We start from the raw sequence: 17,434 nt of genomic DNA, 5'->3' as shown, positions 1-17,434 counted from the left end.
CCAAGTGACTTCTCGGAGTAGAGTCACCTTATTTCTTGAGACCGTGCCCATGTTCAAAGCTGGAGCGCTAAATTGTTGTTGTTTGAATGGTGCTCAGTGGAGCGGGCGGGAGTGCAAAGTTGTACCATCTGAAACGGCTGAAGAGTGCTCACTGCAGCGGGTGGGCGGAGGTGCAAAGTGACGCTTTGTAGGCAAAAAAAGAGCACCGCCACAAGTGCGCATTGTGCCAGGAAGGGCTCTCGGACGTGAAACAGTGGAGGGTTATCGCTTCTCGGCCTTTTGGCTAAGATCAAGTGTAGTATCTGTTCTTATCAGTTTAATATCTGATACGTCCTCTATATGAGGACTACATATTAAATGGATTTTTAGGCACAGGGGTTGAAAAAGGGGCTTGCTCCGTTCACTCCACGCATCGACCCGGTACTGCAGTGCCGCCGGGAACGGTGCACTCTTCCCAACTCTTGTGAAATAACAAAACCAGCGGTACTTGGTGGTAGTTTCAGGGAGCCATTGTATTCTGACTTCTAAAATGGAACTATAATCTTTAGAAAAGACGCAGTTTATGAGCACGTCGTGGGATTGAGCTTCCCTGGTTTCTCTGTATGACCATGAACACCAAACTACACACAGAGAACAGAGGAGCTTGACAGACACACACTAAGTTATCTGAGAGTCCCATTTTCAGCTGCAGAGAACAATCACATCAGGGAAGTCGACGTGCAGGCTCAACATCAGCCTCTCAAGCCAACTCTCTGGTAAAATAGGGGCAACGTATGGTTCCAGCACCTATGTAACACATATTTGTCACAGGGACTGTGGCTTACGGCCACACCGCCCTGAACACGCCCGATCTCGTCCGAACTCGGAAGCCAAGCAGGGTCGGGCCTGGTTAGTACTTGGATGGGAGACCACTTGGGAATACCAGGTGCTGTAAGCATTTTTCTCTCTTCTCTTCTCTCTGCATGTCTTTTGTTGAAACATCTGTTGATCACCCTGTGATCCATCTTGCTGATCCTGGATCTGCTAAGGTGTCCCAGGTCATGGTTGCCTTTGATCCTCATACATTTAACTTTGTCCTGACAAAGGAGCAGTTCCAAAAAGTCAAACAGGGACTGCCTTTGCATTTGACGCAGTCAAACTGCATGCGCCTGGAGAAGCCAAAAGGCTTACAGCACCTGGTATTCCCAGGCGGTCTCCCCATCCAAGTACTAACCAGGCCCGACTCTGCTTAGCTTCTGAGATAAAACTCTGGCTTTTAGTCTGCGAAAAGAGAGTGAAAGTGAACTCCACTTTGAGATGGCTCTGGGATTGGGCCGACTGGGAGAATTGCTTGAAAAAAACCTCTACACCCAATGAGCGGTCAGAACAAAGCCTCAAGACCCCTAGTCTTTTGCACAGAGTAAAAGACAAAGCAGCCATTGAATAGGGCCCGATTGTTCCTACCTGGTCGGCCGAGGAGCCAGCGTCTCAACCAAGCAAAGCTCACCGTGGGGAAGGTGGCTATGCCAACTAGCCTGATGCACTGCTCCCGCAGTGTCAAATACTCGTACTCTGGTTTCTCTTCATAACGTACAAGTCTTTCGCCTTTTACTAAAGACTTCCGTGGAGAGCAGCATTAATGAGTTGTTTCTATTTTTGGAAGGCTTTACCTTTGCGGGTGAAGCCCATTCTGTCTGTGCAAAGGAAATCTTCTTGCTGTGCCAAGTGACTTCTCGGAGTAGAGTCACCTTATTTCTTGAGACCGTGCCCATGTTCAAAGCTGGAGCGCTAAATTGTTGTTGTTTGAATGGTGCTCAGTGGAGCGGGCGGGAGTGCAAAGTTGTACCATCTGAAACGGCTGAAGAGTGCTCACTGCAGCGGGTGGGCGGAGGTGCAAAGTGACGCTTTGTAGGCAAAAAAAGAGCACCGCCACAAGTGCGCATTGTGCCAGGAAGGGCTCTCGGACGTGAAACAGTGGAGGGTTATCGCTTCTCGGCCTTTTGGCTAAGATCAAGTGTAGTATCTGTTCTTATCAGTTTAATATCTGATACGTCCTCTATATGAGGACTACATATTAAATGGATTTTTAGGCACAGGGGTTGAAAAAGGGGCTTGCTCCGTTCACTCCACGCATCGACCCGGTACTGCAGTGCCGCCGGGAACGGTGCACTCTTCCCAACTCTTGTGAAATAACAAAACCAGCGGTACTTGGTGGTAGTTTCAGGGAGCCGTTGTATTCTGACTTCTAAAATGGAACTATAATCTTTAGAAAAGACGCAGTTTATGAGCACGTCGTGGGATTGAGCTTCCCTGGTTTCTCTGTATGACCATGAACACCAAACTACACACAGAGAACAGAGGAGCTTGACAGACACACACTAAGTTATCTGAGAGTCCCATTTTCAGCTGCAGAGAACAATCACATCAGGGAAGTCGACGTGCAGGCTCAACATCAGCCTCTCAAGCCAACTCTCTGGTAAAATAGGGGCAACGTATGGTTCCAGCACCTATGTAACACATATTTGTCACAGGGACTGTGGCTTACGGCCACACCGCCCTGAACACGCCCGATCTCGTCCGAACTCGGAAGCCAAGCAGGGTCGGGCCTGGTTAGTACTTGGATGGGAGACCACTTGGGAATACCAGGTGCTGTAAGCATTTTTCTCTCTTCTCTTCTCTCTGCATGTCTTTTGTTGAAACATCTGTTGATCACCCTGTGATCCATCTTGCTGATCCTGGATCTGCTAAGGTGTCCCAGGTCATGGTTGCCTTTGATCCTCATACATTTAACTTTGTCCTGACAAAGGAGCAGTTCCAAAAAGTCAAACAGGGACTGCCTTTGCATTTGACGCAGTCAAACTGCATGCGCCTGGAGAAGCCAAAAGGCTTACAGCACCTGGTATTCCCAGGCGGTCTCCCCATCCAAGTACTAACCAGGCCCGACTCTGCTTAGCTTCTGAGATAAAACTCTGGCTTTTAGTCTGCGAAAAGAGAGTGAAAGTGAACTCCACTTTGAGATGGCTCTGGGATTGGGCCGACTGGGAGAATTGCTTGAAAAAAACCTCTACACCCAATGAGCGGTCAGAACAAAGCCTCAAGACCCCTAGTCTTTTGCACAGAGTAAAAGACAAAGCAGCCATTGAATAGGGCCCGATTGTTCCTACCTGGTCGGCCGAGGAGCCAGCGTCTCAACCAAGCAAAGCTCACCGTGGGGAAGGTGGCTATGCCAACTAGCCTGATGCACTGCTCCCGCAGTGTCAAATACTCGTACTCTGGTTTCTCTTCATAACGTACAAGTCTTTCGCCTTTTACTAAAGACTTCCGTGGAGAGCAGCATTAATGAGTTGTTTCTATTTTTGGAAGGCTTTACCTTTGCGGGTGAAGCCCATTCTGTCTGTGCAAAGGAAATCTTCTTGCTGTGCCAAGTGACTTCTCGGAGTAGAGTCACCTTATTTCTTGAGACCGTGCCCATGTTCAAAGCTGGAGCGCTAAATTGTTGTTGTTTGAATGGTGCTCAGTGGAGCGGGCGGGAGTGCAAAGTTGTACCATCTGAAACGGCTGAAGAGTGCTCACTGCAGCGGGTGGGCGGAGGTGCAAAGTGACGCTTTGTAGGCAAAAAAAGAGCACCGCCACAAGTGCGCATTGTGCCAGGAAGGGCTCTCGGACGTGAAACAGTGGAGGGTTATCGCTTCTCGGCCTTTTGGCTAAGATCAAGTGTAGTATCTGTTCTTATCAGTTTAATATCTGATACGTCCTCTATATGAGGACTACATATTAAATGGATTTTTAGGCACAGGGGTTGAAAAAGGGGCTTGCTCCGTTCACTCCACGCATCGACCCGGTACTGCAGTGCCGCCGGGAACGGTGCACTCTTCCCAACTCTTGTGAAATAACAAAACCAGCGGTACTTGGTGGTAGTTTCAGGGAGCCATTGTATTCTGACTTCTAAAATGGAACTATAATCTTTAGAAAAGACGCAGTTTATGAGCACGTCGTGGGATTGAGCTTCCCTGGTTTCTCTGTATGACCATGAACACCAAACTACACACAGAGAACAGAGGAGCTTGACAGACACACACTAAGTTATCTGAGAGTCCCATTTTCAGCTGCAGAGAACAATCACATCAGGGAAGTCGACGTGCAGGCTCAACATCAGCCTCTCAAGCCAACTCTCTGGTAAAATAGGGGCAACGTATGGTTCCAGCACCTATGTAACACATATTTGTCACAGGGACTGTGGCTTACGGCCACACCGCCCTGAACACGCCCGATCTCGTCCGAACTCGGAAGCCAAGCAGGGTCGGGCCTGGTTAGTACTTGGATGGGAGACCACTTGGGAATACCAGGTGCTGTAAGCATTTTTCTCTCTTCTCTCTGCATGTCTTTTGTTGAAACATCTGTTGATCACCCTGTGATCCATCTTGCTGATCCTGGATCTGCTAAGGTGTCCCAGGTCATGGTTGCCTTTGATCCTCATACATTTAACTTTGTCCTGACAAAGGAGCAGTTCCAAAAAGTCAAACAGGGACTGCCTTTGCATTTGACGCAGTCAAACTGCATGCGCCTGGAGAAGCCAAAAGGCTTACAGCACCTGGTATTCCCAGGCGGTCTCCCCATCCAAGTACTAACCAGGCCCGACTCTGCTTAGCTTCTGAGATAAAACTCTGGCTTTTAGTCTGCGAAAAGAGAGTGAAAGTGAACTCCACTTTGAGATGGCTCTGGGATTGGGCCGACTGGGAGAATTGCTTGAAAAAAACCTCTACACCCAATGAGCGGTCAGAACAAAGCCTCAAGACCCCTAGTCTTTTGCACAGAGTAAAAGACAAAGCAGCCATTGAATAGGGCCCGATTGTTCCTACCTGGTCGGCCGAGGAGCCAGCGTCTCAACCAAGCAAAGCTCACCGTGGGGAAGGTGGCTATGCCAACTAGCCTGATGCACTGCTCCCGCAGTGTCAAATACTCGTACTCTGGTTTCTCTTCATAACGTACAAGTCTTTTGCCTTTTACTAAAGACTTCCGTGGAGAGCAGCATTAATGAGTTGTTTCTATTTTTGGAAGGCTTTACCTTTGCGGGTGAAGCCCATTCTGTCTGTGCAAAGGAAATCTTCTTGCTGTGCCAAGTGACTTCTCGGAGTAGAGTCACCTTATTTCTTGAGACCGTGCCCATGTTCAAAGCTGGAGCGCTAAATTGTTGTTGTTTGAATGGTGCTCAGTGGAGCGGGCGGGAGTGCAAAGTTGTACCATCTGAAACGGCTGAAGAGTGCTCACTGCAGCGGGTGGGCGGAGGTGCAAAGTGACGCTTTGTAGGCAAAAAAAGAGCACCGCCACAAGTGCGCATTGTGCCAGGAAGGGCTCTCGGACGTGAAACAGTGGAGGGTTATCGCTTCTCGGCCTTTTGGCTAAGATCAAGTGTAGTATCTGTTCTTATCAGTTTAATATCTGATACGTCCTCTATATGAGGACTACATATTAAATGGATTTTTAGGCACAGGGGTTGAAAAAGGGGCTTGCTCCGTTCACTCCACGCATCGACCCGGTACTGCAGTGCCGCCGGGAACGGTGCACTCTTCCCAACTCTTGTGAAATAACAAAACCAGCGGTACTTGGTGGTAGTTTCAGGGAGCCATTGTATTCTGACTTCTAAAATGGAACTATAATCTTTAGAAAAGACGCAGTTTATGAGCACGTCGTGGGATTGAGCTTCCCTGGTTTCTCTGTATGACCATGAACACCAAACTACACACAGAGAACAGAGGAGCTTGACAGACACACACTAAGTTATCTGAGAGTCCCATTTTCAGCTGCAGAGAACAATCACATCAGGGAAGTCGACGTGCAGGCTCAACATCAGCCTCTCAAGCCAACTCTCTGGTAAAATAGGGGCAACGTATGGTTCCAGCACCTATGTAACACATATTTGTCACAGGGACTGTGGCTTACGGCCACACCGCCCTGAACACGCCCGATCTCGTCCGAACTCGGAAGCCAAGCAGGGTCGGGCCTGGTTAGTACTTGGATGGGAGACCACTTGGGAATACCAGGTGCTGTAAGCATTTTTCTCTCTTCTCTCTGCATGTCTTTTGTTGAAACATCTGTTGATCACCCTGTGATCCATCTTGCTGATCCTGGATCTGCTAAGGTGTCCCAGGTCATGGTTGCCTTTGATCCTCATACATTTAACTTTGTCCTGACAAAGGAGCAGTTCCAAAAAGTCAAACAGGGACTGCCTTTGCATTTGACGCAGTCAAACTGCATGCGCCTGGAGAAGCCAAAAGGCTTACAGCACCTGGTATTCCCAGGCGGTCTCCCCATCCAAGTACTAACCAGGCCCGACTCTGCTTAGCTTCTGAGATAAAACTCTGGCTTTTAGTCTGCGAAAAGAGAGTGAAAGTGAACTCCACTTTGAGATGGCTCTGGGATTGGGCCGACTGGGAGAATTGCTTGAAAAAAACCTCTACACCCAATGAGCGGTCAGAACAAAGCCTCAAGACCCCTAGTCTTTTGCACAGAGTAAAAGACAAAGCAGCCATTGAATAGGGCCCGATTGTTCCTACCTGGTCGGCCGAGGAGCCAGCGTCTCAACCAAGCAAAGCTCACCGTGGGGAAGGTGGCTATGCCAACTAGCCTGATGCACTGCTCCCGCAGTGTCAAATACTCGTACTCTGGTTTCTCTTCATAACGTACAAGTCTTTTGCCTTTTACTAAAGACTTCCGTGGAGAGCAGCATTAATGAGTTGTTTCTATTTTTGGAAGGCTTTACCTTTGCGGGTGAAGCCCATTCTGTCTGTGCAAAGGAAATCTTCTTGCTGTGCCAAGTGACTTCTCGGAGTAGAGTCACCTTATTTCTTGAGACCGTGCCCATGTTCAAAGCTGGAGCGCTAAATTGTTGTTGTTTGAATGGTGCTCAGTGGAGCGGGCGGGAGTGCAAAGTTGTACCATCTGAAACGGCTGAAGAGTGCTCACTGCAGCGGGTGGGCGGAGGTGCAAAGTGACGCTTTGTAGGCAAAAAAAGAGCACCGCCACAAGTGCGCATTGTGCCAGGAAGGGCTCTCGGACGTGAAACAGTGGAGGGTTATCGCTTCTCGGCCTTTTGGCTAAGATCAAGTGTAGTATCTGTTCTTATCAGTTTAATATCTGATACGTCCTCTATATGAGGACTACATATTAAATGGATTTTTAGGCACAGGGGTTGAAAAAGGGGCTTGCTCCGTTCACTCCACGCATCGACCCGGTACTGCAGTGCCGCCGGGAACGGTGCACTCTTCCCAACTCTTGTGAAATAACAAAACCAGCGGTACTTGGTGGTAGTTTCAGGGAGCCATTGTATTCTGACTTCTAAAATGGAACTATAATCTTTAGAAAAGACGCAGTTTATGAGCACGTCGTGGGATTGAGCTTCCCTGGTTTCTCTGTATGACCATGAACACCAAACTACACACAGAGAACAGAGGAGCTTGACAGACACACACTAAGTTATCTGAGAGTCCCATTTTCAGCTGCAGAGAACAATCACATCAGGGAAGTCGACGTGCAGGCTCAACATCAGCCTCTCAAGCCAACTCTCTGGTAAAATAGGGGCAACGTATGGTTCCAGCACCTATGTAACACATATTTGTCACAGGGACTGTGGCTTACGGCCACACCGCCCTGAACACGCCCGATCTCGTCCGAACTCGGAAGCCAAGCAGGGTCGGGCCTGGTTAGTACTTGGATGGGAGACCACTTGGGAATACCAGGTGCTGTAAGCATTTTTCTCTCTTCTCTTCTCTCTGCATGTCTTTTGTTGAAACATCTGTTGATCACCCTGTGATCCATCTTGCTGATCCTGGATCTGCTAAGGTGTCCCAGGTCATGGTTGCCTTTGATCCTCATACATTTAACTTTGTCCTGACAAAGGAGCAGTTCCAAAAAGTCAAACAGGGACTGCCTTTGCATTTGACGCAGTCAAACTGCATGCGCCTGGAGAAGCCAAAAGGCTTACAGCACCTGGTATTCCCAGGCGGTCTCCCCATCCAAGTACTAACCAGGCCCGACTCTGCTTAGCTTCTGAGATAAAACTCTGGCTTTTAGTCTGCGAAAAGAGAGTGAAAGTGAACTCCACTTTGAGATGGCTCTGGGATTGGGCCGACTGGGAGAATTGCTTGAAAAAAACCTCTACACCCAATGAGCGGTCAGAACAAAGCCTCAAGACCCCTAGTCTTTTGCACAGAGTAAAAGACAAAGCAGCCATTGAATAGGGCCCGATTGTTCCTACCTGGTCGGCCGAGGAGCCAGCGTCTCAACCAAGCAAAGCTCACCGTGGGGAAGGTGGCTATGCCAACTAGCCTGATGCACTGCTCCCGCAGTGTCAAATACTCGTACTCTGGTTTCTCTTCATAACGTACAAGTCTTTCGCCTTTTACTAAAGACTTCCGTGGAGAGCAGCATTAATGAGTTGTTTCTATTTTTGGAAGGCTTTACCTTTGCGGGTGAAGCCCATTCTGTCTGTGCAAAGGAAATCTTCTTGCTGTGCCAAGTGACTTCTCGGAGTAGAGTCACCTTATTTCTTGAGACCGTGCCCATGTTCAAAGCTGGAGCGCTAAATTGTTGTTGTTTGAATGGTGCTCAGTGGAGCGGGCGGGAGTGCAAAGTTGTACCATCTGAAACGGCTGAAGAGTGCTCACTGCAGCGGGTGGGCGGAGGTGCAAAGTGACGCTTTGTAGGCAAAAAAAGAGCACCGCCACAAGTGCGCATTGTGCCAGGAAGGGCTCTCGGACGTGAAACAGTGGAGGGTTATCGCTTCTCGGCCTTTTGGCTAAGATCAAGTGTAGTATCTGTTCTTATCAGTTTAATATCTGATACGTCCTCTATATGAGGACTACATATTAAATGGATTTTTAGGCACAGGGGTTGAAAAAGGGGCTTGCTCCGTTCACTCCACGCATCGACCCGGTACTGCAGTGCTGCCGGGAACGGTGCACTCTTCCCAACTCTTGTGAAATAACAAAACCAGCGGTACTTGGTGGTAGTTTCAGGGAGCCGTTGTATTCTGACTTCTAAAATGGAACTATAATCTTTAGAAAAGACGCAGTTTATGAGCACGTCGTGGGATTGAGCTTCCCTGGTTTCTCTGTATGACCATGAACACCAAACTACACACAGAGAACAGAGGAGCTTGACAGACACACACTAAGTTATCTGAGAGTCCCATTTTCAGCTGCAGAGAACAATCACATCAGGGAAGTCGACGTGCAGGCTCAACATCAGCCTCTCAAGCCAACTCTCTGGTAAAATAGGGGCAACGTATGGTTCCAGCACCTATGTAACACATATTTGTCACGGGGACTGTGGCTTACGGCCACACCGCCCTGAACACGCCCGATCTCGTCCGAACTCGGAAGCCAAGCAGGGTCGGGCCTGGTTAGTACTTGGATGGGAGACCACTTGGGAATACCAGGTGCTGTAAGCATTTTTCTCTCTTCTCTCTGCATGTCTTTTGTTGAAACATCTGTTGATCACCCTGTGATCCATCTTGCTGATCCTGGATCTGCTAAGGTGTCCCAGGTCATGGTTGCCTTTGATCCTCATACATTTAACTTTGTCCTGACAAAGGAGCAGTTCCAAAAAGTCAAACAGGGACTGCCTTTGCATTTGACGCAGTCAAACTGCATGCGCCTGGAGAAGCCAAAAGGCTTACAGCACCTGGTATTCCCAGGCGGTCTCCCCATCCAAGTACTAACCAGGCCCGACTCTGCTTAGCTTCTGAGATAAAACTCTGGCTTTTAGTCTGCGAAAAGAGAGTGAAAGTGAACTCCACTTTGAGATGGCTCTGGGATTGGGCCGACTGGGAGAATTGCTTGAAAAAAACCTCTACACCCAATGAGCGGTCAGAACAAAGCCTCAAGACCCCTAGTCTTTTGCACAGAGTAAAAGACAAAGCAGCCATTGAATAGGGCCCGATTGTTCCTACCTGGTCGGCCGAGGAGCCAGCGTCTCAACCAAGCAAAGCTCACCGTGGGGAAGGTGGCTATGCCAACTAGCCTGATGCACTGCTCCCGCAGTGTCAAATACTCGTACTCTGGTTTCTCTTCATAACGTACAAGTCTTTCGCCTTTTACTAAAGACTTCCGTGGAGAGCAGCATTAATGAGTTGTTTCTATTTTTGGAAGGCTTTACCTTTGCGGGTGAAGCCCATTCTGTCTGTGCAAAGGAAATCTTCTTGCTGTGCCAAGTGACTTCTCGGAGTAGAGTCACCTTATTTCTTGAGACCGTGCCCATGTTCAAAGCTGGAGCGCTAAATTGTTGTTGTTTGAATGGTGCTCAGTGGAGCGGGCGGGAGTGCAAAGTTGTACCATCTGAAACGGCTGAAGAGTGCTCACTGCAGCGGGTGGGCGGAGGTGCAAAGTGACGCTTTGTAGGCAAAAAAAGAGCACCGCCACAAGTGCGCATTGTGCCAGGAAGGGCTCTCGGACGTGAAACAGTGGAGGGTTATCGCTTCTCGGCCTTTTGGCTAAGATCAAGTGTAGTATCTGTTCTTATCAGTTTAATATCTGATACGTCCTCTATATGAGGACTACATATTAAATGGATTTTTAGGCACAGGGGTTGAAAAAGGGGCTTGCTCCGTTCACTCCACGCATCGACCCGGTACTGCAGTGCTGCCGGGAACGGTGCACTCTTCCCAACTCTTGTGAAATAACAAAACCAGCGGTACTTGGTGGTAGTTTCAGGGAGCCGTTGTATTCTGACTTCTAAAATGGAACTATAATCTTTAGAAAAGACGCAGTTTATGAGCACGTCGTGGGATTGAGCTTCCCTGGTTTCTCTGTATGACCATGAACACCAAACTACACACAGAGAACAGAGGAGCTTGACAGACACACACTAAGTTATCTGAGAGTCCCATTTTCAGCTGCAGAGAACAATCACATCAGGGAAGTCGACGTGCAGGCTCAACATCAGCCTCTCAAGCCAACTCTCTGGTAAAATAGGGGCAACGTATGGTTCCAGCACCTATGTAACACATATTTGTCACGGGGACTGTGGCTTACGGCCACACCGCCCTGAACACGCCCGATCTCGTCCGAACTCGGAAGCCAAGCAGGGTCGGGCCTGGTTAGTACTTGGATGGGAGACCACTTGGGAATACCAGGTGCTGTAAGCATTTTTCTCTCTTCTCTCTGCATGTCTTTTGTTGAAACATCTGTTGATCACCCTGTGATCCATCTTGCTGATCCTGGATCTGCTAAGGTGTCCCAGGTCATGGTTGCCTTTGATCCTCATACATTTAACTTTGTCCTGACAAAGGAGCAGTTCCAAAAAGTCAAACAGGGACTGCCTTTGCATTTGACGCAGTCAAACTGCATGCGCCTGGAGAAGCCAAAAGGCTTACAGCACCTGGTATTCCCAGGCGGTCTCCCCATCCAAGTACTAACCAGGCCCGACTCTGCTTAGCTTCTGAGATAAAACTCTGGCTTTTAGTCTGCGAAAAGAGAGTGAAAGTGAACTCCACTTTGAGATGGCTCTGGGATTGGGCCGACTGGGAGAATTGCTTGAAAAAAACCTCTACACCCAATGAGCGGTCAGAACAAAGCCTCAAGACCCCTAGTCTTTTGCACAGAGTAAAAGACAAAGCAGCCATTGAATAGGGCCCGATTGTTCCTACCTGGTCGGCCGAGGAGCCAGCGTCTCAACCAAGCAAAGCTCACCGTGGGGAAGGTGGCTATGCCAACTAGCCTGATGCACTGCTCCCGCAGTGTCAAATACTCGTACTCTGGTTTCTCTTCATAACGTACAAGTCTTTTGCCTTTTACTAAAGACTTCCGTGGAGAGCAGCATTAATGAGTTGTTTCTATTTTTGGAAGGCTTTACCTTTGCGGGTGAAGCCCATTCTGTCTGTGCAAAGGAAATCTTCTTGCTGTGCCAAGTGACTTCTCGGAGTAGAGTCACCTTATTTCTTGAGACCGTGCCCATGTTCAAAGCTGGAGCGCTAAATTGTTGTTGTTTGAATGGTGCTCAGTGGAGCGGGCGGGAGTGCAAAGTTGTACCATCTGAAACGGCTGAAGAGTGCTCACTGCAGCGGGTGGGCGGAGGTGCAAAGTGACGCTTTGTAGGCAAAAAAAGAGCACCGCCACAAGTGCGCATTGTGCCAGGAAGGGCTCTCGGACGTGAAACAGTGGAGGGTTATCGCTTCTCGGCCTTTTGGCTAAGATCAAGTGTAGTATCTGTTCTTATCAGTTTAATATCTGATACGTCCTCTATATGAGGACTACATATTAAATGGATTTTTAGGCACAGGGGTTGAAAAAGGGGCTTGCTCCGTTCACTCCACGCATCGACCCGGTACTGCAGTGCCGCCGGGAACGGTGCACTCTTCCCAACTCTTGTGAAATAACAAAACCAGCGGTACTTGGTGGTAGTTTCAGGGAGCCGTTGTATTCTGACTTCTAAAATGGAACTATAATCTTTAGAAAAGACGCAGTTTATGAGCACGTCGTGGGATTGAGCTTCCCTGGTTTCTCTGTATGACCATGAACACCAAACTACACACAGAGAACAGAGGAGCTTGACAGACACACACTAAGTTATCTGAGAGTCCCATTTTCAGCTGCAGAGAACAATCACATCAGGGAAGTCGACGTGCAGGCTCAACATCAGCCTCTCAAGCCAACTCTCTGGTAAAATAGGGGCAACGTATGGTTCCAGCACCTATGTAACACATATTTGTCACAGGGACTGTGGCTTACGGCCACACCGCCCTGAACACGCCCGATCTCGTCCGAACTTGGAAGCCAAGCAGGGTCGGGCCTGGTTAGTACTTGGATGGGAGACCACTTGGGAATACCAGGTGCTGTAAGCATTTTTCTCTCTTCTCTCTGCATGTCTTTTGTTGAAACATCTGTTGATCACCCTGTGATCCATCTTGCTGATCCTGGATCTGCTAAGGTGTCCCAGGTCATGGTTGCCTTTGATCCTCATACATTTAACTTTGTCCTGACAAAGGAGCAGTTCCAAAAAGTCAAACAGGGACTGCCTTTGCATTTGACGCAGTCAAACTGCATGCGCCTGGAGAAGCCAAAAGGCTTACAGCACCTGGTATTCCCAGGCGGTCTCCCCATCCAAGTACTAACCAGGCCCGACTCTGCTTAGCTTCTGAGATAAAACTCTGGCTTTTAGTCTGCGAAAAGAGAGTGAAAGTGAACTCCACTTTGAGATGGCTCTGGGATTGGGCCGACTGGGAGAATTGCTTGAAAAAAACCTCTACACCCAATGAGCGGTCAGAACAAAGCCTCAAGACCCCTAGTCTTTTGCACAGAGTAAAAGACAAAGCAGCCATTGAATAGGGCCCGATTGTTCCTACCTGGTCGGCCGAGGAGCCAGCGTCTCAACCAAGCAAAGCTCACCGTGGGGAAGGTGGCTATGCCAACTAGCCTGATGCACTGCTCCCGCAGTGTCAAATACTCGTACTCTGGTTTCTCTTCATAACGTACAAGTCTTTCGCCTTTTACTAAAGACTTCCGTGGAGAGCAGCATTAATGAGTTGTTTCTATTTTTGGAAGGCTTTACCTTTGCGGGTGAAGCCCATTCTGTCTGTGCAAAGGAAATCTTCTTGCTGTGCCAAGTGACTTCTCGGAGTAGAGTCACCTTATTTCTTGAGACCGTGCCCATGTTCAAAGCTGGAGCGCTAAATTGTTGTTGTTTGAATGGTGCTCAGTGGAGCGGGCGGGAGTGCAAAGTTGTACCATCTGAAACGGCTGAAGAGTGCTCACTGCAGCGGGTGGGCGGAGGTGCAAAGTGACGCTTTGTAGGCAAAAAAAGAGCACCGCCACAAGTGCGCATTGTGCCAGGAAGGGCTCTCGGACGTGAAACAGTGGAGGGTTATCGCTTCTCGGCCTTTTGGCTAAGATCAAGTGTAGTATCTGTTCTTATCAGTTTACTATCTGATACGTCCTCTATATGAGGACTACATATTAAATGGATTTTTAGGCACAGGGGTTGAAAAAGGGGCTTGCTCCGTTCACTCCACGCATCGACCCGGTACTGCAGTGCCGCCGGGAACGGTGCACTCTTCCCAACTCTTGTGAAATAACAAAACCAGCGGTACTTGGTGGTAGTTTCAGGGAGCCGTTGTATTCTGACTTCTAAAATGGAACTATAATCTTTAGAAAAGACGCAGTTTATGAGCACGTCGTGGGATTGAGCTTCCCTGGTTTCTCTGTATGACCATGAACACCAAACTACACACAGAGAACAGAGGAGCTTGACAGACACACACTAAGTTATCTGAGAGTCCCATTTTCAGCTGCAGAGAACAATCACATCAGGGAAGTCGACGTGCAGGCTCAACATCAGCCTCTCAAGCCAACTCTCTGGTAAAATAGGGGCAACGTATGGTTCCAGCACCTATGTAACACATATTTGTCACAGGGACTGTGGCTTACGGCCACACCGCCCTGAACACGCCCGATCTCGTCCGAACTCGGAAGCCAAGCAGGGTCGGGCCTGGTTAGTACTTGGATGGGAGACCACTTGGGAATACCAGGTGCTGTAAGCATTTTTCTCTCTTCTCTCTGCATGTCTTTTGTTGAAACATCTGTTGATCACCCTGTGATCCATCTTGCTGATCCTGGATCTGCTAAGGTGTCCCAGGTCATGGTTGCCTTTGATCCTCATACATTTAACTTTGTCCTGACAAAGGAGCAGTTCCAAAAAGTCAAACAGGGACTGCCTTTGCATTTGACGCAGTCAAACTGCATGCGCCTGGAGAAGCCAAAAGGCTTACAGCACCTGGTATTCCCAGGCGGTCTCCCCATCCAAGTACTAACCAGGCCCGACTCTGCTTAGCTTCTGAGATAAAACTCTGGCTTTTAGTCTGCGAAAAGAGAGTGAAAGTGAACTCCACTTTGAGATGGCTCTGGGATTGGGCCGACTGGGAGAATTGCTTGAAAAAAACCTCTACACCCAATGAGCGGTCAGAACAAAGCCTCAAGACCCCTAGTCTTTTGCACAGAGTAAAAGACAAAGCAGCCATTGAATAGGGCCCGATTGTTCCTACCTGGTCGGCCGAGGAGCCAGCGTCTCAACCAAGCAAAGCTCACCGTGGGGAAGGTGGCTATGCCAACTAGCCTGATGCACTGCTCCCGCAGTGTCAAATACTCGTACTCTGGTTTCTCTTCATAACGTACAAGTCTTTCGCCTTTTACTAAAGACTTCCGTGGAGAGCAGCATTAATGAGTTGTTTCTATTTTTGGAAGGCTTTACCTTTGCGGGTGAAGCCCATTCTGTCTGTGCAAAGGAAATCTTCTTGCTGTGCCAAGTGACTTCTCGGAGTAGAGTCACCTTATTTCTTGAGACCGTGCCCATGTTCAAAGCTGGAGCGCTAAATTGTTGTTGTTTGAATGGTGCTCAGTGGAGCGGGCGGGAGTGCAAAGTTGTACCATCTGAAACGGCTGAAGAGTGCTCACTGCAGCGGGTGGGCGGAGGTGCAAAGTGACGCTTTGTAGGCAAAAAAAGAGCACCGCCACAAGTGCGCATTGTGCCAGGAAGGGCTCTCGGACGTGAAACAGTGGAGGGTTATCGCTTCTCGGCCTTTTGGCTAAGATCAAGTGTAGTATCTGTTCTTATCAGTTTACTATCTGATACGTCCTCTATATGAGGACTACATATTAAATGGATTTTTAGGCACAGGGGTTGAAAAAGGGGCTTGCTCCGTTCACTCCACGCATCGACCCGGTACTGCAGTGCCGCCGGGAACGGTGCACTCTTCCCAACTCTTGTGAAATAACAAAACCAGCGGTACTTGGTGGTAGTTTCAGGGAGCCGTTGTATTCTGACTTCTAAAATGGAACTATAATCTTTAGAAAAGACGCAGTTTATGAGCACGTCGTGGGATTGAGCTTCCCTGGTTTCTCTGTATGACCATGAACACCAAACTACACACAGAGAACAGAGGAGCTTGACAGACACACACTAAGTTATCTGAGAGTCCCATTTTCAGCTGCAGAGAACAATCACATCAGGGAAGTCGACGTGCAGGCTCAACATCAGCCTCTCAAGCCAACTCTCTGGTGAAATAGGGGCAACGTATGGTTCCAGCACCTATGTAACACATATTTGTCACAGGGACTGTGGCTTACGGCCACACCGCCCTGAACACGCCCGATCTCGTCCGAACTCGGAAGCCAAGCAGGGTCGGGCCTGGTTAGTACTTGGATGGGAGACCACTTGGGAATACCAGGTGCTGTAAGCATTTTTCTCTCTTCTCTCTGCATGTCTTTTGTTGAAACATCTGTTGATCACCCTGTGATCCATCTTGCTGATCCTGGATCTGCTAAGGTGTCCCAGGTCATGGTTGCCTTTGATCCTCATACATTTAACTTTGTCCTGACAAAGGAGCAGTTCCAAAAAGTCAAACAGGGACTGCCTTTGCATTTGACGCAGTCAAACTGCATGCGCCTGGAGAAGCCAAAAGGCTTACAGCACCTGGTATTCCCAGGCGGTCTCCCCATCCAAGTACTAACCAGGCCCGACTCTGCTTAGCTTCTGAGATAAAACTCTGGCTTTTAGTCTGCGAAAAGAGAGTGAAAGTGAACTCCACTTTGAGATGGCTCTGGGATTGGGCCGACTGGGAGAATTGCTTGAAAAAAACCTCTACACCCAATGAGCGGTCAGAACAAAGCCTCAAGACCCCTAGTCTTTTGCACAGAGTAAAAGACAAAGCAGCCATTGAATAGGGCCCGATTGTTCCTACCTGGTCGGCCGAGGAGCCAGCGTCTCAACCAAGCAAAGCTCACCGTGGGGAAGGTGGCTATGCCAACTAGCCTGATGCACTGCTCCCGCAGTGTCAAATACTCGTACTCTGGTTTCTCTTCATAACGTACAAGTCTTTCGCCTTTTACTAAAGACTTCCGTGGAGAGCAGCATTAATGAGTTGTTTCTATTTTTGGAAGGCTTTACCTTTGCGGGTGAAGCCCATTCTGTCTGTGCAAAGGAAATCTTCTTGCTGTGCCAAGTGACTTCTCGGAGTAGAGTCACCTTATTTCTTGAGACCGTGCCCATGTTCAAAGCTGGAGCGCTAAATTGTTGTTGTTTGAATGGTGCTCAGTGGAGCGGGCGGGAGTGCAAAGTTGTACCATCTGAAACGGCTGAAGAGTGCTCACTGCAGCGGGTGGGCGGAGGTGCAAAGTGACGCTTTGTAGGCAAAAAAAGAGCACCGCCACAAGTGCGCATTGTGCCAGGAAGGGCTCTCGGACGTGAAACAGTGGAGGGTTATCGCTTCTCGGCCTTTTGGCTAAGATCAAGTGTAGTATCTGTTCTTATCAGTTTAATATCTGATACGTCCTCTATATGAGGACTACATATTAAATGGATTTTTAGGCACAGGGGTTGAAAAAGGGGCTTGCTCCGTTCACTCCACGCATCGACCCGGTACTGCAGTGCCGCCGGGAACGGTGCACTCTTCCCAACTCTTGTGAAA

General features: G+C 48.8%; 31 non-coding genes across 31 annotated transcripts; all 31 read left to right on the top strand.

The window, feature by feature from the left end:
- Positions 1 to 263: 263 nt before the first annotated feature.
- Positions 264 to 454, top strand: LOC142368031 (U2 spliceosomal RNA). Its single transcript, XR_012767230.1, has one exon. It is a non-coding gene; the product is annotated as a U2 spliceosomal RNA (small nuclear RNA).
- Positions 455 to 818: 364 nt separating this feature from the next.
- Positions 819 to 937, top strand: LOC142401438 (5S ribosomal RNA). Its single transcript, XR_012773124.1, has one exon. It is a non-coding gene; the product is annotated as a 5S ribosomal RNA (ribosomal RNA).
- Positions 938 to 1,546: 609 nt separating this feature from the next.
- Positions 1,547 to 1,659, top strand: LOC142373614 (U5 spliceosomal RNA). Its single transcript, XR_012768538.1, has one exon. It is a non-coding gene; the product is annotated as a U5 spliceosomal RNA (small nuclear RNA).
- A 304-nt stretch (positions 1,660 to 1,963) lies between these two features.
- LOC142368024 (U2 spliceosomal RNA) lies at positions 1,964 to 2,154 on the top strand. Its single transcript, XR_012767229.1, has one exon. It is a non-coding gene; the product is annotated as a U2 spliceosomal RNA (small nuclear RNA).
- A 364-nt stretch (positions 2,155 to 2,518) lies between these two features.
- On the top strand, positions 2,519 to 2,637 carry LOC142401433 (5S ribosomal RNA). Its single transcript, XR_012773123.1, has one exon. It is a non-coding gene; the product is annotated as a 5S ribosomal RNA (ribosomal RNA).
- A 609-nt stretch (positions 2,638 to 3,246) lies between these two features.
- On the top strand, positions 3,247 to 3,359 carry LOC142373609 (U5 spliceosomal RNA). The gene has a single exon (XR_012768534.1). It is a non-coding gene; the product is annotated as a U5 spliceosomal RNA (small nuclear RNA).
- A 304-nt stretch (positions 3,360 to 3,663) lies between these two features.
- Positions 3,664 to 3,854, top strand: LOC142368012 (U2 spliceosomal RNA). The gene has a single exon (XR_012767227.1). It is a non-coding gene; the product is annotated as a U2 spliceosomal RNA (small nuclear RNA).
- Positions 3,855 to 4,218: 364 nt separating this feature from the next.
- On the top strand, positions 4,219 to 4,337 carry LOC142401428 (5S ribosomal RNA). The gene has a single exon (XR_012773122.1). It is a non-coding gene; the product is annotated as a 5S ribosomal RNA (ribosomal RNA).
- A 604-nt stretch (positions 4,338 to 4,941) lies between these two features.
- LOC142373978 (U5 spliceosomal RNA) lies at positions 4,942 to 5,054 on the top strand. The gene has a single exon (XR_012768614.1). It is a non-coding gene; the product is annotated as a U5 spliceosomal RNA (small nuclear RNA).
- A 304-nt stretch (positions 5,055 to 5,358) lies between these two features.
- LOC142368005 (U2 spliceosomal RNA) lies at positions 5,359 to 5,549 on the top strand. The gene has a single exon (XR_012767226.1). It is a non-coding gene; the product is annotated as a U2 spliceosomal RNA (small nuclear RNA).
- A 364-nt stretch (positions 5,550 to 5,913) lies between these two features.
- LOC142401423 (5S ribosomal RNA) lies at positions 5,914 to 6,032 on the top strand. Its single transcript, XR_012773121.1, has one exon. It is a non-coding gene; the product is annotated as a 5S ribosomal RNA (ribosomal RNA).
- Positions 6,033 to 6,636: 604 nt separating this feature from the next.
- LOC142373972 (U5 spliceosomal RNA) lies at positions 6,637 to 6,749 on the top strand. The gene has a single exon (XR_012768613.1). It is a non-coding gene; the product is annotated as a U5 spliceosomal RNA (small nuclear RNA).
- Positions 6,750 to 7,053: 304 nt separating this feature from the next.
- On the top strand, positions 7,054 to 7,244 carry LOC142368000 (U2 spliceosomal RNA). Its single transcript, XR_012767225.1, has one exon. It is a non-coding gene; the product is annotated as a U2 spliceosomal RNA (small nuclear RNA).
- Positions 7,245 to 7,608: 364 nt separating this feature from the next.
- LOC142401418 (5S ribosomal RNA) lies at positions 7,609 to 7,727 on the top strand. The gene has a single exon (XR_012773120.1). It is a non-coding gene; the product is annotated as a 5S ribosomal RNA (ribosomal RNA).
- Positions 7,728 to 8,336: 609 nt separating this feature from the next.
- On the top strand, positions 8,337 to 8,449 carry LOC142373601 (U5 spliceosomal RNA). The gene has a single exon (XR_012768530.1). It is a non-coding gene; the product is annotated as a U5 spliceosomal RNA (small nuclear RNA).
- Positions 8,450 to 8,753: 304 nt separating this feature from the next.
- Positions 8,754 to 8,944, top strand: LOC142368351 (U2 spliceosomal RNA). Its single transcript, XR_012767322.1, has one exon. It is a non-coding gene; the product is annotated as a U2 spliceosomal RNA (small nuclear RNA).
- Positions 8,945 to 9,308: 364 nt separating this feature from the next.
- LOC142401416 (5S ribosomal RNA) lies at positions 9,309 to 9,427 on the top strand. The gene has a single exon (XR_012773119.1). It is a non-coding gene; the product is annotated as a 5S ribosomal RNA (ribosomal RNA).
- A 604-nt stretch (positions 9,428 to 10,031) lies between these two features.
- On the top strand, positions 10,032 to 10,144 carry LOC142373595 (U5 spliceosomal RNA). Its single transcript, XR_012768528.1, has one exon. It is a non-coding gene; the product is annotated as a U5 spliceosomal RNA (small nuclear RNA).
- Positions 10,145 to 10,448: 304 nt separating this feature from the next.
- On the top strand, positions 10,449 to 10,639 carry LOC142368346 (U2 spliceosomal RNA). Its single transcript, XR_012767319.1, has one exon. It is a non-coding gene; the product is annotated as a U2 spliceosomal RNA (small nuclear RNA).
- A 364-nt stretch (positions 10,640 to 11,003) lies between these two features.
- LOC142401414 (5S ribosomal RNA) lies at positions 11,004 to 11,122 on the top strand. The gene has a single exon (XR_012773118.1). It is a non-coding gene; the product is annotated as a 5S ribosomal RNA (ribosomal RNA).
- Positions 11,123 to 11,726: 604 nt separating this feature from the next.
- LOC142373966 (U5 spliceosomal RNA) lies at positions 11,727 to 11,839 on the top strand. The gene has a single exon (XR_012768612.1). It is a non-coding gene; the product is annotated as a U5 spliceosomal RNA (small nuclear RNA).
- Positions 11,840 to 12,143: 304 nt separating this feature from the next.
- Positions 12,144 to 12,334, top strand: LOC142367994 (U2 spliceosomal RNA). The gene has a single exon (XR_012767224.1). It is a non-coding gene; the product is annotated as a U2 spliceosomal RNA (small nuclear RNA).
- A 364-nt stretch (positions 12,335 to 12,698) lies between these two features.
- On the top strand, positions 12,699 to 12,817 carry LOC142375363 (5S ribosomal RNA). Its single transcript, XR_012768940.1, has one exon. It is a non-coding gene; the product is annotated as a 5S ribosomal RNA (ribosomal RNA).
- A 604-nt stretch (positions 12,818 to 13,421) lies between these two features.
- LOC142373592 (U5 spliceosomal RNA) lies at positions 13,422 to 13,534 on the top strand. The gene has a single exon (XR_012768527.1). It is a non-coding gene; the product is annotated as a U5 spliceosomal RNA (small nuclear RNA).
- Positions 13,535 to 13,838: 304 nt separating this feature from the next.
- Positions 13,839 to 14,029, top strand: LOC142369971 (U2 spliceosomal RNA). Its single transcript, XR_012767756.1, has one exon. It is a non-coding gene; the product is annotated as a U2 spliceosomal RNA (small nuclear RNA).
- A 364-nt stretch (positions 14,030 to 14,393) lies between these two features.
- LOC142401407 (5S ribosomal RNA) lies at positions 14,394 to 14,512 on the top strand. The gene has a single exon (XR_012773117.1). It is a non-coding gene; the product is annotated as a 5S ribosomal RNA (ribosomal RNA).
- A 604-nt stretch (positions 14,513 to 15,116) lies between these two features.
- On the top strand, positions 15,117 to 15,229 carry LOC142373580 (U5 spliceosomal RNA). Its single transcript, XR_012768525.1, has one exon. It is a non-coding gene; the product is annotated as a U5 spliceosomal RNA (small nuclear RNA).
- A 304-nt stretch (positions 15,230 to 15,533) lies between these two features.
- LOC142369965 (U2 spliceosomal RNA) lies at positions 15,534 to 15,724 on the top strand. The gene has a single exon (XR_012767752.1). It is a non-coding gene; the product is annotated as a U2 spliceosomal RNA (small nuclear RNA).
- Positions 15,725 to 16,088: 364 nt separating this feature from the next.
- On the top strand, positions 16,089 to 16,207 carry LOC142401401 (5S ribosomal RNA). The gene has a single exon (XR_012773116.1). It is a non-coding gene; the product is annotated as a 5S ribosomal RNA (ribosomal RNA).
- A 604-nt stretch (positions 16,208 to 16,811) lies between these two features.
- On the top strand, positions 16,812 to 16,924 carry LOC142373575 (U5 spliceosomal RNA). Its single transcript, XR_012768524.1, has one exon. It is a non-coding gene; the product is annotated as a U5 spliceosomal RNA (small nuclear RNA).
- Positions 16,925 to 17,228: 304 nt separating this feature from the next.
- LOC142367987 (U2 spliceosomal RNA) lies at positions 17,229 to 17,419 on the top strand. Its single transcript, XR_012767223.1, has one exon. It is a non-coding gene; the product is annotated as a U2 spliceosomal RNA (small nuclear RNA).
- The last annotated feature ends 15 nt before the right edge of the window (positions 17,420 to 17,434 follow it).

This window comes from Odontesthes bonariensis, chromosome 2, assembly GCF_027942865.1.
Source record: "Odontesthes bonariensis isolate fOdoBon6 chromosome 2, fOdoBon6.hap1, whole genome shotgun sequence".
In the NCBI taxonomy this organism is placed as follows: Eukaryota; Metazoa; Chordata; class Actinopteri; order Atheriniformes; family Atherinopsidae; genus Odontesthes; species Odontesthes bonariensis.
Note: the sequence above shows the minus strand (reverse complement) of the source record. Positions and strands in the feature narration are given on the sequence as shown.